General features: G+C 38.8%; 1 pseudogene across 1 annotated transcript; it reads left to right on the forward strand.

The window, feature by feature from the left end:
* The first annotated feature begins 8,958 nt into the window (after positions 1 to 8,958).
* On the forward strand, positions 8,959 to 13,667 carry LOC115984932 (annotated as a pseudogene). Its single transcript, XR_004090561.1, has 8 exons — positions 8,959 to 9,618; positions 10,807 to 10,932; positions 11,203 to 11,307; positions 11,398 to 11,791; positions 11,866 to 11,995; positions 12,241 to 12,535; positions 12,628 to 12,879; positions 13,192 to 13,667. The product of XR_004090561.1 is annotated as an F-box/LRR-repeat protein 3-like (transcript).
* The last annotated feature ends 2,161 nt before the right edge of the window (positions 13,668 to 15,828 follow it).

The raw sequence follows: 15,828 nt of genomic DNA on the forward strand, positions 1-15,828 counted from the left end.
AACTCCTCAGCCGTACATGGGATCACTGGTGGTTCCTCAAACACCTTCCCATCTGGTCTCTTCCTTTTCTCTCCTGCTGATGCTGTCATAGCTTGGGATGCGAGCAGCCTTTTTGTTCTCATGGTCTGCGCCGTCCTTCTAGTTCTCTGTAGCAGGTCAGCAAATTGTGTGATACATAAATTTTCAAGGTTGAGTCTGTAATCAAAAAGCATGTTGGCTATACAGGTCTCCACGAGCTCCTTTTCTTCATGGTCTCCATAGCAGTCTAGGGACACGTCTTCGAATCTTTTAATGAACTGAACAGGGTCTTCTCCGGGTCTCTGCCTTACCATTTGCAGGTTCTGGAAAGTGATTTTGTCTTCACCTGGGTAATATTTGGCGCAGAATTTTTCCATCATCTCATCCCAGGTCTTGATGGACCCGGGTCTCAGTGTGGTGTACCAAGTGTATGCCCTATCCACTAAGGATTTGGCGAATTCCCTTAGGCATAATTCTTTGTCTCCTGCATAGGGGCCCATAGTGTGGACAAACCTACTCACATGTTCTACTGCACTTCCATTCCTTCCATCGAAAGGATGGAACTTTGGGGGTTCGTACCCCTTAGGGTATGGTTTGCAAAGAAGTTCTGGAGGGAACGGGGGATCCTGAGAGAATTGCTTGGGGATCCCTGAGAGTTTTTCCCTTTCTTGCTCCAGGAGGGCATTGACGTCTGCCAGCGTCAGGTACTGAGGGTTGGCCCTTCCTCCCACTGCTGACCCTCCTTCTGGATGTGCCCCATCTTGGTGACCAGTAGGGGGAATATCGTCTCTGACCTCCTGTGTCCTGCCTTCTTTGAGAAGACGAACTTCTTGCTCCAGATCCTTTAACATTGCTGTCATTCTGGCCATTAGGTCTGGTTCCTGCCTCGCGTGTCTTTGTTCTGACACCACCTCCTGTTCTACCAAGGGTATCCCACCTCCTTGCCTGGAAACTTCCTCGTTTTCTCCTACAGGCTCAGAGGCCGTAGGTGGCACATTAGTTCCCTTGCTGTTTCTTTGTCTTGGAGGCATTCTCTGTGAAGGGTTGTTTCTTCCTTCTTCTTTGCCCAGTCCCCAGCGGAGTCGCCAAAATGTGAGAGTGCTTTTCTTTCAAGATACTCAGGCCCAAGGATCCCGGGCCTAAATGAAAAAAAAGGAAGAGAGGATTTGGTGGACCGGGCCTTGGCTCACCGCAGCTAACGAGCTGTTTAAGAGTCAAGTAGGTGCAGAGAATACTCCTGACATCATACAAAAATGACAAACGAGGATATTGTAGAATGCCAAAATATTAACAACGTAAATTCAGAAGAAAGACAGGATTAGCAAAAAAAAAGAACGATAAAGAAAAAGGTGCAGTGGGATCCTGGGAATTAATAAGCAGTATTTTATTAACAAATTGTCTGTTTGATTACAGAAAGCTCACTAAGACGTGATACAAGGTCCAATCAAGCTCAAAAATTGCAGTCTTGAATGGCTATTTCAGCCTTCAAAACTTGCAAAGTTTGATTCCCGTTGAATCCGAGTATGTGCAATAGTGGCCTTTACAGGATATCGGGAGACAGTATTTTGTTCTTCCCTTAGTATTTTTCTTTCTGGATGGATCTTTCTGATGGTTCTTCCTAGAGAGTTTCTTCTCTTTTTTTTTTTGTGCTTCTTTTCTTTTTTCTCGTCCCTTTCTTCACGACCCGTCCCCTCCTTTTATAATGGAATTTTTCTGGGTATCCCGGGTTCCTCTGTTTTGCTCTTTTGCAAACAGAGCATGTTCTGTCCCTGTTGCCTTGGTAAGTTCCTTTGCCGTTTTCCCTCATTCTTCCCTTCTCTTGGTTCTGATTCCTTCAAAAGCTTCTGGTCGGTCATCCTCTTTGGGACGTGCTGAGGTATGCCCTTCTCGGTATCCCCATTTCTGGCGTGTTTCTCTTTTCCCTTTCTTTCCTATTTGGGCGGAATCTTGTTCTGCCATCAACGAAAGTCGTTCGTTGCTATTCTTTCTTCCCTGTCCTGGTTCCCCGAGGCCTTTTGCTGTCTGTGCTATGAGAGGTCGTTTTGCGCTTCTTGTTTTTTTCTTCTTTTCCTGTCTTCTTTCTACCGATCTGTCTCAGTCTTCCTTTTTATTTGTGCTTGAAGGGTTCTGGGGATCCTTGCTTCTTTATATTTTTGCCATGGTCTCTTTTGGGATGCTGCTTCCTTTTCCGGGCTTCAGGATCCTCTGGCTTTTCTTTTATCCCCCATGGGTCATCCGTTCCTGTTACTTTTGGGTTTAGCCTGGATTTTTTCTTTTGGGCTTTGACTTGCTCTTCCATTTCTTTTGGGCTTGACTTGCTCTTCCATTTCTTTTGGGCTTATTTTATTGTAACCCCTTTTTTTTTTTTTTTTGGACCTCAACAGACGGCTACCTCGGGTGTGAACCCTCTTACATGCGATTCTAGCAGCTCAAGGAGGCTGGTGTTCTTTTTGCGTTGAAGCACCATAACTTCTGGTATGTTGGATGGTTCTTGGCTGTTGCTCACTTGAATGGAGGGTAAATGTTTGAAAATGGCACCTGGAGACTCTATAGGGTTCGGTTGGTCAAAGACTTCAAAGTCTTCTTTAGAGTCCAGTACCTTAATCACCTTAACTATTTTCTCCTTTAGTGCTGAATGCAAAGAAATCACTTCTTCCTCAGTAATGCATTGGGTAGGCAACTCAACTTGATGGGTACCTTTAGGTGGAGGGCTGACGAGGAACACAGGTACTGCAACGTTGATTTGTTTCAGCCGAGGATCCTTTGCCTTGATGACATACTTGGGGGATTGAAAGCTGGATGAAATTGGCTTGTACCCAAGAATGACGTGGGTGGCACACAGTTGTCCATTCGTGTGGAGAAAGATCTTGGATTTAAGTATCCTAGTGAGATTTGGCTCGTTAACCAAGCTAAGGTTGGGGGCCGTGAAATTCTTGTTCGCAGAAATCCGAAAAACAAAAGTTTGATAAGGAAAGGGGTTTTAAAAATAAATATATACCCGAACTATAAAAAAGGAGAGACTACGAAATTAAATTTTTCACTATTGGAAGGGGAAAGAACGGGGTACTTAAACCTAGAATACCCTACTTGGTTGCCCCTCTTGTGTTGGACAATGCAGACCATCGTGCCATTCACCTGAGACAATCAAGAAATCTTGGTCCATGCCCTTGTTAGATTTGGGGAGACACGAAATAAGCCTGACTTTAAGAACCCTAGTTTTGAGGTAATACTCGGTACCCTTAAGGTGTTGGTAGTTATACACCTAGTTGTCGTCATGATGGGTGAGGTTTACCCCCATCTTTTCATTAAGGGCGTCGACACTACCTAATATCCCAAATAGGTTTGGAGAGCATTGGGTCAGGTAGAGTCTATAGGCAATCAGAAAATTCCTAGTCACCTTCCCCATAGGGATTCTCATTTCTCCCTCTATAAAGGCGATTATAGGGATCACTACATCCCTCTTTGACTTTAGAGAATGCCATTCTCCAAGAAGACAATGTTGTATAGAGACCCCAGGTGGTATATTTTATTGAGTCTTAAAGTTTTCTATACCCTCGAAAATATCCACTAAGCTAGCAAACCTACCTATCTACGAAGTAAGGGAGGACTGTTAAAGAATGAGGTAAAGAATAGAAGGCCAAGGAAGAAGGGGTTCTAAAAGTCAATATACGAGCTAAAGGGTACTTACAGAGAAATAGGAGAGGAGCACCTCGGACGGCTTCTTGAGAGATTGAAGATTAAAAAAATGGAGGATTTGGATCCCTTGCACCCTTTATACAGGAAGAGAAGATAAGCGGGAAAGTTCCTGCTCGAATTCCTATGAAAAATCTCTACCATAGGATTTTCATCTCACTGTAGAACGTGGGGGATAGACTGTCGTGTGAAGCAATTAATGGGGCGTCACGGATGCTGAAGCGTCAGGAATGTATTTAGAGCAGGTAAAAAGATGTTACCACGTGGGAATGTTCACTGAGCATGTGAGGCTTGGAAACCAAAATTGAAACCCCACTTTCCTTAGAAAAGAAAAAAGGTGGAGCTTTGAGGGGCTATTATGGGGATAAGTGAGTCGAGCAGGAGTGTTGGGTTATGGGCCATGCCCAAGGATATATAGGAATCTGAGGATGGTCGAATGGTGAAATGAGTATGGAGGTCAATGGGTCGAGGACAAGGACAATTAGGATGGTGTCTCCCAAGGATCTGAACTTCCTCAAGAAAGCATTGTGGAAGGTTAGAACTCGGTTGCCTAGAGAATACCGTGTAAAGAGGCAACCATACTTCTGAGGATAAGCTTCAGGGAAAGGAGCCAACAGTAACCTAAGAAATATCTAAGAAGAAAGTTGCTACCACCACATTAAATGCTTTGCACCTAATCAACTGGCTACATTGATGTGGAAATGACCCATGAGCAAAGATATTTCAGTTCACAGCTACTCACAAAGTTTCTAGGAGGTTTCTAATGAGACAAGCATCCAAGAGATCACTTATATTATCAACAAGTGGAAGGCTGGGATTGAAAAGAACAAGACTATATAAGGGAAAGGCCCCTGTGAAAAATGGGGCATGTAATCTGAGAGAGAAAAAGAAGAAAAAAAGAAAAGAACACCTTGTATTAGATAATTTGAGTAAATATAAGAACACTTCATCCTCGGATACCAAGGAGAGCTTTCCTTAACACTATCTTTGTTTTCTTGGCTTGAATCCGAATACTTAAGGTCTATACTTGATTTATTGAGCTACTCTCTTATATAATCCATTCTCTAACAAATATATTGTGTTGGGCTTGTTGGATCATCATCCACTGTTAGTGGACGGGAGGTCAAATCTAGTCCTTACACTTATCATTAGAGAAAATATCATGTAAAGTCACTTAGTCCTTTGTGAAAAAGAAATCTTGTTCCTCTTCAGTGTGTACCTATGGCTTATAACAAACATTGGCCTTTGCCACACACTTCTTCTCAATGAATCGGTACAAGCACGAGAACCACCACAATCGAGAAGCCTAATAGCTACCCTCAATCCACTCTCTTTCTACCCAGGAGAGACCATAACGTCACTCAATTTGATGGGTTTTTGTTGTTGTTTGGATTTGGATTGTAGCATTGATTTTGTTTAATGGTGATTTAGGTTGGATTGATTTAGATTGTGCACCATACGTTAGATAACTCCTTGTTGGGTTTTGGGATTATCATTGTTGGGTTGATTGGTTTTTTATTTATTTATTGGTATTTAAGAGAAGTTGAAATAGAAAACAAACCCCAAATATATTTTTAGGGGATGAAAATGCAAAAACACTTAAGGCTCCGTTTGTTTTGAAGTAAAATATTTTTCAAGTGTAATATATTTTTTATATAAAACATTTTCAGTAAAATATTTTCAGGTGTTTGACATAACAAGCAAAATTTTTCAAATAAACCAGAAAAACTGATGGCATAGCATAGAAGCTGCTAGTACTGGAGGTTCGATCACTGGACTATTGTAGTTAGCAGCCAAAACGGTAGCTCTAGCGACTAGACCACTGGAACTAGCTATCAGAGTTGTGGCTTCAGTAATCGGATTGTCAACAATCATCGTCAAAGTGGTATCTTCGGTGACTAGATTGCAAACACGAGTCAACAAAATGACATTTTCAGTTACTGAACCTTTGGCACTGGTTGTAGTGTGGCATCTTTGGCCACTAGACTATGGACACTGGTTGTTGGAGCGGTGTCTTCAGTCACTGTACTAGTGACCTAACAACCAGATGCGAGAGGGGAAGCCACTATATATTTTTGGAAAATATTTTACCAAATTTTCAAAAATAAAATATTTACAATTTTTTATAAAAGATATTTTACAATTTTGACTATATCTTACGTGCATACAAACACTTGAAAAATGAACTTTAAACAAACTGAGAAACTATTATTAGGAACAATTTCTCAAATCTCAGAACTAAAAACAAGCTCATTACTTTATATAACTTAGAGTAAATTGGTGGGTGAAAATGATACAAGATACTGATAGATTTAATAATAAATTCAGAATTCTAAGCATGTCAACACTTCAGTTATATTTAAGTCATTAATCAAGTACATACTTCCCCTAGAAACTCGAACAAAGTAAATAATTTTATCCATCAATCCCCATTTCAATGACTTTTTTTTTATTATCTCCCACACCGACAGTCCCTAGCAAACACAAATTGGTCTAGAAAAATAACAAGTGGATGAGTGGGCACCATTCTCACATATGCGAGTGGCGATGACACCGAATAGCCCTGCGCTGAATTACGTGTTGCTCAGGCAATTGGTGACCCATCAATTCACCGATTAGGTTGCACATTGCAACCACTCGCAAAGTGAACGACACTGGGACCAACAAGTTCGAGAGCAAGCATCGAACACTCTCATTGAAATTTCAAAGAAGCAAAGCACTTGTCCAATGATCATTGGCTACCAACATCGCACGCTCTCCATGGTCGCGTGAAGCATAATCCGTGAGTTTCTGGTACGTCATATGCTTTTAGCTCTTTAAAAAACCCGTACCATGTGCACTTCAACCTGTCCTTCCTCATATATTCCTGCCCTGAATGAAATCACATTGCTTGGTTGTGTCGTGGTCCCCACTCTACTTCTCTTATCGATAGCCAGCGACACAGCATAGTGCCCTCAATGCCGAAAATACCCCCAAAGGCTAAGCATGTCTTCGATGTTATCAAGTAGACATGGCAAAACGGGTCAGACCCGTTTAACCTGCAACCCGTTTGACCCGTAACCTGATTGACCCGTTTAAAAATGACCCATTTTGACCCGCGACCCGATTGACCCAACCCCAACCCGAACCCGACCTGCACGTTTTGCCACGTTTACCAATGTTGAGTAGATTGAGATTGAGGTGTAATTTTTATAAAATATTTACTTATTCTTTTTTACTTAATATGTTATGTACTCCATTATAGTTTGTAATTTTTTACTTGCCACCTTCATTTTCTCTTCCTACTTTAAATAGATTGAAGATTATACCAAGATTAGTTTCTAGAAAGCTGGAACAAGAGTTGCACCAAATTTGGGTATCAATTCAAGTGTTTAGTGGTAATTGGTAACAATATCACTAGTGAGAATCTAATCACAATTAAGGAACTCATAAACAATTGACAGATTGCATCTATTTCCAAAAAAAAAAGTTTGAAAAATACGGGTCAACTCGACCCGACTCACGACCTGACTCGACCCGCGACCTGTTTGACCCGCAACCCGATTGACCCGTTTTAAAAATGACCTGTGACCCGTTTGACCCGCAAACCCGATTGACCCGACCCGACCCGCCCGTTTTGCCACGTCTATTATCAAGGGATGCACTTAAGTTTTAACCGAAGGGGGAATTGCTCATCTCTCCCTATAATTTCTGATTTCATCCGTGGTTGAAAAAGGAAACTATTTTTTTTCTCATAATTTCCTCTTCGTCTCAAATGGTTTGTTGCATAACTTTTTAAAAGAGTATCATTAAATACTTTGTGAGTCAAGTAAAAATATACAAATTTTCAAAATTATTTTCATTAATTTAAATTATAGGCAAAGAGAAAATTTTTAAGTATTCTTGAAATATAGTGAAAATGTTATTCATTTTCTTACATTCATGGTGGATTCTATTATAAATTTAATGAGTAGAACCCGCTATGAATATTAGAGAAAGAAGCACAATTTTCCGTACTTTCAGAGTATCTAAAAATTACTCTAGATAAAAAATAACATTGACTTTTTAAATAATGTAAAGGATAAGATAAAAATTTTATTTATTAATTTTGGAAAGATAATTTTATTTTGGGACATCTCAAAATAAAATAGAGGATTTCATTGCGGCTTTAAGCCAAAAGATCAAGATGCCTAATACAGTAGAGCTAGCGGAGGTGTTGGCAACTAGTTGTGCAATGTCTTTAGCTAAAGAGTTGAGTATTTTTCAGGTTGCCTTTGAGGGAGCTTGTTTTTGGATTATTCAAGCCATTAATAATCGGAAGCTTGTCAAATGATGTTTGGTCACATTATAAAAGAAATTCATTCGTTGCATTCAATCTATTCTACAGAGTTGCAGCTTCCAACATGTTAAAAGGGAGGGTAATAAATTGGCTCATGTCTTTGCTAAACTATCAGTTTTATCTGCAGACATTGATATATAGGTAGAAGAACTACCTTATGATTTGGATGATATATTTTAATTTGATAAATTCAATAATATTACTTACCTTTTTCTATAAAAGGAAATACAAAGTTTATTATGCATTTAATTATGCATATTTTTAAACTAGTTTTTTTTTTCTTCTAGAAGAATACTTTTAAACTAGTTAGAACATAGTTTCTCTCAAAAAAAGAAAAAAAAATGTTAGAACATAGTTTCGAAGCTTCTTTAATATCAATTTCTATTAATTGCCAACTTTAGGAAAAAAAAAAAAAAAAACTTCTTTAATTGCCCCCAAGATAAAATCTTGATAGATAAATAGCAACAAAAAAAACATGGTCAATTTATTTTCATTAATAATGGATTTAAAAAATTCTATATTGGGAAAACACTTCCCATTACTCAAAATAACATAAAAAGTAATACTCACTAAACAAGGAAAACAAAAATCAAAAGCAAAGGTCGACTCAAACACAGGTGACAAGTGACAAGTGACAAGTAACAACAAAACTCATTTTTTAGTTTAGACGCACCAAGGCCAATCCCGTAATTTCACACTCCCCATCTTCCTCGTTCATTCCTTCCTTTAAACCGTACTCCCCCAGCTCAACCACATCGTTGTTTTCAGTTAACAGTTTCCTCAGAAAACATAGAATCTTTGAAAACTTCCAACCGTTCTCTCCTCGTATTGTATAAATGTCTTCCTAAGCTAAATCTAGTTCCGACCTGACCAAACCCATATCCTAAAATTCTAACTGTAACTGTACGAACTGCAAAATCGAAAGAGTGATGAAAAAGCAGAAGAGCATTATTCTTAAAATGGACGAACCATTACCAAACTCAAACCCCTTTGACCTTTTAACTGAAGAGATAATCTTCGTTATCCTTGACTCTCTAAACGACGACGCATTTGCCAAGAAGTCGTTTTCCTTAGTCTGCAAGTCGTTTTACTTCATCGAGTCTCGCCACCGCAAGACTCTCAGGCCTTTGAGCTCCGACCTCGTACTAAGAACACTGAAACGGTACCGTTTCGTGTCTGAGCTCGACCTCTCTCTCTGTCCTCGAGTTGACGACGCCGCGTTGACTCAGATAGCCTCGTCGAGAAGCTCTCTCCGCTCGATCAACCTGTCGAGGTCGAGTCTGTTCACGCACAACGGGCTGTCGAGTTTGGTGGCGAACTGTGCTGGGTTGGTGGAGATCGATTTGTCGAACCGGGCGGAGCTGACGGACACGGCGGCGGCGGCGATTGCGGAGGCGAAGAATCTCGAGAGGCTGAGTTTGGCGAGGTGTAAGATGATCACCGACATGGGGATTGGTTGTGTGGCGGTTGGGTGTAAAAAGTTGAGGTTCATTAGCTTGAAATGGTGCCTTCGTGTCGGTGATTTGGGTGTCGGATTGATCGCTATGAAATGCAAGCAGATTCGGGCTATGGATCTCTCTTACGTACCGGTAAATCCTATTGTTTCCTTCTTCGTTTTTTGATTTTTGTTTGGTGGCTGAGGAAGTTATGTTTTTTTTTTTTTTTTTTGGTTGCTGTTGTTAGTGTTGATTGGTTTGTTTGATTCAATTCATCTTAGAGTGTTTACTTTTTTGCTTTATTGAGTTGGTTTGGACATTTTTTTTTTAATTTTTTTATTTGGTCTGCGTTTGAGGAATTATGTCTGTGTTTATTGGTCAGTTTGGCAAATATGATGTCATTATATTTGAAAAGAAAAAAAGATTGTCTTGTTGTGGACTAACAAAAATGGATATTTGCTAGTTTGAAAGGTGGATGGTGTGTATTTAGAATGATATATGAGACTGAGATTTAAATCCTGATTAAGATTGAAACCATGTTCACCTTTGGATTTGTAAGACTGTTATATTTAATTTGAACCATAAAATGAATCCATTTCAAACAGAGAGGATATTAGTCTGTTGTTTTTCGGGTGTGCTGGTGTTGTTGCTATTTGATCGATTGAATTTTTATATCTCAGTGGGATTTTATGAGGTTTACTTTCCTCTGTGAGATTGGTCCTTCATAATCAGATTGGAAATATGGGTGTCTTTAAAAGTGCTCTTAGAAGATTAATGTAATCTATTGTACGGAAGATTGGATTACAATAAGATTAACTAGTTTCTGTGGATGATTATTCTAAATAAAATGATAGGTTTACCTAAAGTTATTAATTTCTTTCTTTGGTGGATCTTAGATAGTGGGTGATTCTTTTGCATTGGTGGCATCAATGATAGTTGACCAATCATTAGTCAAAAAGTTGCGGGTTTCAAAAAGCCAGCATCTTAGCATATTAAGCCAGTCTCAAGTGCTTAAATTTTTTGTATTTATTAGTTTATTTTATGGTTGATTAGGCTATCATACTTGTCCAGCTATGTTTTTGTTGATCTAGATTGAATTTTTCGGTGCCATATGGAAGTAGAAGCTGTTGCTGCAGATCATGAACATAATGAGTGATTCAGTCATGAGACAAGATTTATTGCTCAATGCATAATTTATCTTGTTTCATAAATTCAAAGTCTCTTTTAATTCAAATGCATGCACTCATTAAGCAGTATACAATTGATATTCTTTAAATACATGTCAGGAAGTTATTTAAAAAGAAAAAAGAAAAACGAAATTTATACCCTTTTGCACTGCAGATCACTGAGAAATGTCTTCCACCAATCCTGGAACTGGAGCATCTAGAAGATTTGGTTCTTGAGGGATGCCCAGGTATTGATGATGATGGCCTTGCAACCCTTAAACACAGTTCCAAGTCGCTAAAGGTACATTTTATTTTTATTTTTTCATAATCTTAATACTTATTTTTAGCTCTTTGAAGATTTATAGATTTTTTTGGCATGCCTGTCTTTTTTTTGTACAGCTTTTATGGTAAATGCCCATAATATAATCATTTAATAGGTTGAACCGTCAGGATCCAGTCCATAATAGGAGCTACATAACATCTCTTAACTGCTGTGTCAAACTTATTGGTTTAACTTTGCTTCAATTCAATGTTATTGGCATTGACCTTTATCCAATTTTTCATTTTTCAGACACTTAATATGTCAAATTGTCAGAATGTCAGTCATGTGGGTTTGTCTTCTCTGACATATGGTGCTGAGTACCTGCAACATCTTTTTCTATCATACAGTCTTTCTGTAAGCCCGTAAAATATTTATGGTAATTTCCTTACCAAAAGTTTGATATATATTCCTTCTAATAATTCTTTAAATCTTTAATTGATTCAGGTGACTGCTGATCTAGCAAAATGTCTGCATAATATTTCCGGGTTGCAGTCTATTAAATTAGATGGTTGTTCAGTTACAACTTCTGGGATAAAAGCCATTGGAAATTGGCTTGCGTCACTTAAGGAGCTGAGCTTAAGTAAATGCTTGGGAGTGACTGATGAATGCCTATCCTTCCTTGTGCAAACACACAAAGAACTGAGGAAGTTAGACATAACATGCTGTCGCAAGATAACATATGCCTCTATAGATAGCATAACAAATTCATGCACCTCCCTCACTTCTCTAAGGATGGAGTCCTGTAGTTTGGTTTCAAAGGATGCTTTTGTGCTGATTGGACAGCGTTGCCGATTCTTGGAGGAATTGGATGTCACAGATAATGAAATTGACAATGAAGGTTTCTCCATGGGCCTTAGCTGTCCTTTTTATAAATTATACTATCAGCAGATGATTAAAGCTTCTTTTTTGCAGGTTTGAAGTCCATCTCAAGATGTTCCAAACTTCTCACCTTAAAGCTTGGAATTTGCTCGAACATAACCGATGATGGGCTTACCCATGTTGCAAATGGTTGTTCCAAGCTCAAAGAGCTAGATTTGTACAGGTTTGCAACTTTTAAACTCTTTAGTCTTTACAGATTCCTTTCAAATTAGAGCTTAGAATAAACCATAAATGGGGTACCCTAAAGCTTTCTTGGTCCCCTTCATTGATGCTTCAGAACATGGTGTTATTTCATTCAAGTATTTGAAAGTCCATTTCATAGATTTGTTTTCATCATAATGCTAGATCGAGCTATGTCTAAAGTTACATTATTCTTAACAAGGTAATCTTTATTTCTTCCTCTTCTAGATCCTCTGGAATAACTGACGAGGGCATAACAGCAATTGCTCATGGCTGTCCTGCACTGGAGATGATTAACATTGCTTACAACGATAAAATTACAGATACTTCATTAATATCCTTGTCAAAATGCATGCTGTTAAAAGCACTTGAGATTCGAGGATGTCATTCTGTGTTGTCAGTGGGTCTATCAGCCATTGTTAGGGAATGTAGGCAACTTATGGTGCTGGACATAAAGAAGTGCACCAACATTAATGATAATGGAATGATTCCAGTTGCTCAATTTTCCAAAAACCTTAAACAGGTACAATCCGTTTCCTTTCTCTAGTTGTCAGGGACATTGGACTGCGTTTGCAAACTAATATTAGGGGCTCATTTTTTTTTTTTTTACTGCAGATAAACTTGTCATATTGTTCAGTTACAGATGTTGGGCTCTTAGCTCTCTCCAGCATAAAGCGACTGCAGTGCATGACTATCTTGCACTTGTCAGGGTTGACTCCTAATGGTCTGGCTGCTGCCCTGTTAGCCTGTCGAGGACTAACAAAAGTGAAGCTCCACGCATCCTTTAAACCATTACTTCCTCAATCTCTCTTTGAATATATGGAAGCCCGAGGCTGTGTGCTTCGCTGGAGGGACAAAGCATTCCAGGTACTTATTTTCTTTGCCTTTTAGGGCACATCAACTACATATTGCCTAGTGGATTTCAGTTGTCAAGAAATAAGATTCCCCTGATGCTTGGAATCCATGTCTATTTTTAAACGGATTCCCATATATTAAAACACCATTGGTGAAATGGATGCCATCCTGGAGAAAGCAAACTGTTGTATGCTGAGTCAGATAAAACTCATTGTTTGACTGTCATGTTGAAATAGAAAGATTAATGTAGACTTGGGTTATAAACTTAGTAATTGAAATAGCTGTTATATCATGGTACTAAAATTCGACTTGTATTGTTGACAGGTGGAAATAGATCCAAAAGGATGGGAGATTGCATTATGGAAGAAGTCATGAAGCTGCATAATTTGGGAAAGAAAGATAAGACTTCTTTACTGGTGTGTGCACCTGCGCGAATTGCTTGCGGTGTGAACTCTAGACTGTTTAATGTAATGTAATGGATGCTGCACAGATGCACTGCTGAAATTTTCCAGTCACGTTTGAATCAACCAAATTTGACCTTTCTGTTGTCTTTTTTTATGTTGTCATTGAAAAGTTGTCGGTTGATTTGAATCAACCAAATTAAACAGTTGCAACTGGCCCTAGTTCCCAATGGTCTAGTGATGGCAAAATGTCCCCACCATGTCCTAATCTGATCAGCAGCATTCCACCTTGTGTGGGTTTTCTGTCTCAAAGAGAGGGCGGAATAATGACGGGTTATGCTTATCTCACTCTGCTTGACTTCATATACACAGTATCCGTTTGGATACACGTTTTTCATCCGTGTTTGCGCGTTTTATTCTTTTTTTTTTTGGCACGCGTTTTAAGAGCATTAGCATTGGGAAATGCTAATGCTACTCTATTTTACCATTCTAAAAACTCACTTTATCATTATACCATCTTATTTTACAATACCTCCACATCCCAAACTTCTATTTCCCTCTTTTACTCATTAAAATAATATATTTACAAAATAAAATAATATATATCAAAATTTTTTCTTTTCTCTCCCATCTCTCTCCTCTCTCTCATTTTCAGCTCTTCCCTCTGTAACTTCCGCCGAATCCTTCATTTCCGGCGAGGTGGTGAAATAGTCCGACAATAACCATCAACTCAAACACCCAAAACTTCATAGATCAACCAAAAACGCATCAATCAACAAAACCCACAAACAAAAAATCCTAAATTTCTATCTGCAACTTCCATCGGAGAATTCATTTCCGGCGAGGTTCAAGAAAAAGGCCATTGAATATTTTCAAGAACCCAGAAATCATTCAAACAAAATCCAGCAATAACCCATCAACTCAAACACCCAAAACTTCATAAATCAACCAAAAACGCATCAATCAACAAAACCCACAAACAAAAATTCCTAAATTTCTGTCTGGAACTTCCGCCGGAGCCTTCATTTTCGGCGAGGTTGAAAATGACCATTGAATAGCCCAATCTCGCATTTCCCGGTGGGGTTCATTTCTGGCGCTCAATCTCGCACTTCCATGGGTGGTACAACTCGGCTTGCCTGCACTTGTTGAGAGGAAACCACGCCGCAAGCCATGAAGGTTAAACACGCCGATCTACTTGGAAATGCGAGATTGCTGGAAGGTCCAAACCACGCCGCAAGCCATGAAGGTTAAACACGCCGCTGATCATTCCACGCTGATTTGGACCCAAAAAACCCAGAAATCGCCACCATACCACGCCGATCTCGACTTCTCAGCCTCACCTCCACGCCGGACCCACGACCCACGTCAGAATAGCCCACCGTGAGAGAGAGATGTGATGAGAGAGAGAGAGGCCATTGTGGAGAGAGAATGGAGATGAGAAACAGAGAATGGAGTTGAGAAACAGAGAAGAGACGAGAGAGAAAGAAGTCAGAAATGTTAATAAATAAATATTATTTTGGTTTAGAATTGTGCTACAGTGCAATTCTAAAGATAGAATTGCACTGTAGCACTATTGCAAAAAAATTTGCAATAGTTGGCAGTAGCATTTTCTGATGGAGAGGATTTTAAGGCTTGAAATGGTAAATTTCCCTAACATTTGGCTTTAGCATTGTGGAGTGCTGATGCTCTAAGAGCAAATAATACTGTTACAGTTACTGTTTATAAAGAGTAGTTATAACATTTGACTTTTTAGCACTTCAGTGGGTTCGTCTATTGTTTATGGACCCACAAATCTCACTTTTGAATAATTTTTTCATTAAAAATGAGTTTTATGGTACTATTTACATATTTAAAAATTATTTTGTTACAGTGTTTTCAGTTTTTAGTTTCAGCAAAATAAGTTCTATCCAAACTTGGTTCCAGATTAAAAAATTAACTTATTTTACTATTTAGTTTATTTTTATTACTATTTATGGGTGTTGTTGTATTTTTTTGTATTATTTATGAGTTTTACTGTACTATTTTAGTTAATTTTTATCTTTATTTATAGTACTTTTAATAAAAAAAATATTTCAATTTTTGCAAAATAAGCAAATTTCAAATACACCCATACGTAGATCCATCTTATTATTTGAGAGGTTGAGCCTTCTATCAGAAAGGATAGGTCCCAGATTTGAGTCTGGAAATCAGCCTCTTATTTAAAAAAAAAAAAAAAATCTGCTCTAATCTCTTACGTATTGATCTGAGTGTCACTCCATTAAAAATGATAAAATGTCTCCACCCTCATCTTGACTTGATCAAATCTGCATTCTGCTCTACATGAGTGTTTCCCATCCCCAAGAAAGAATGGGGGCAGTCACAATCCGGTTTCATTGCCATGACAACAAGAGTCCAGCCCATATTTTTAGTTTTTTGGGTAAACCTAAGACAAGCCAAGCCGAGTCAAGTTGGGCAAGAGCTCTGACCATAAAAGGAAATGTCATGCAATTAGCTCTTTTTGGGCTTTCATGATAACAACTATGAAAGAAAGGTTCAGGCTTGGGCCATTGGCTCAGCTCGG

The sequence above is a fragment of the Quercus lobata genome, chromosome 1, assembly GCF_001633185.2.
Source record: "Quercus lobata isolate SW786 chromosome 1, ValleyOak3.0 Primary Assembly, whole genome shotgun sequence".
NCBI lineage: Eukaryota > Viridiplantae > Streptophyta > Magnoliopsida > Fagales > Fagaceae > Quercus > Quercus lobata.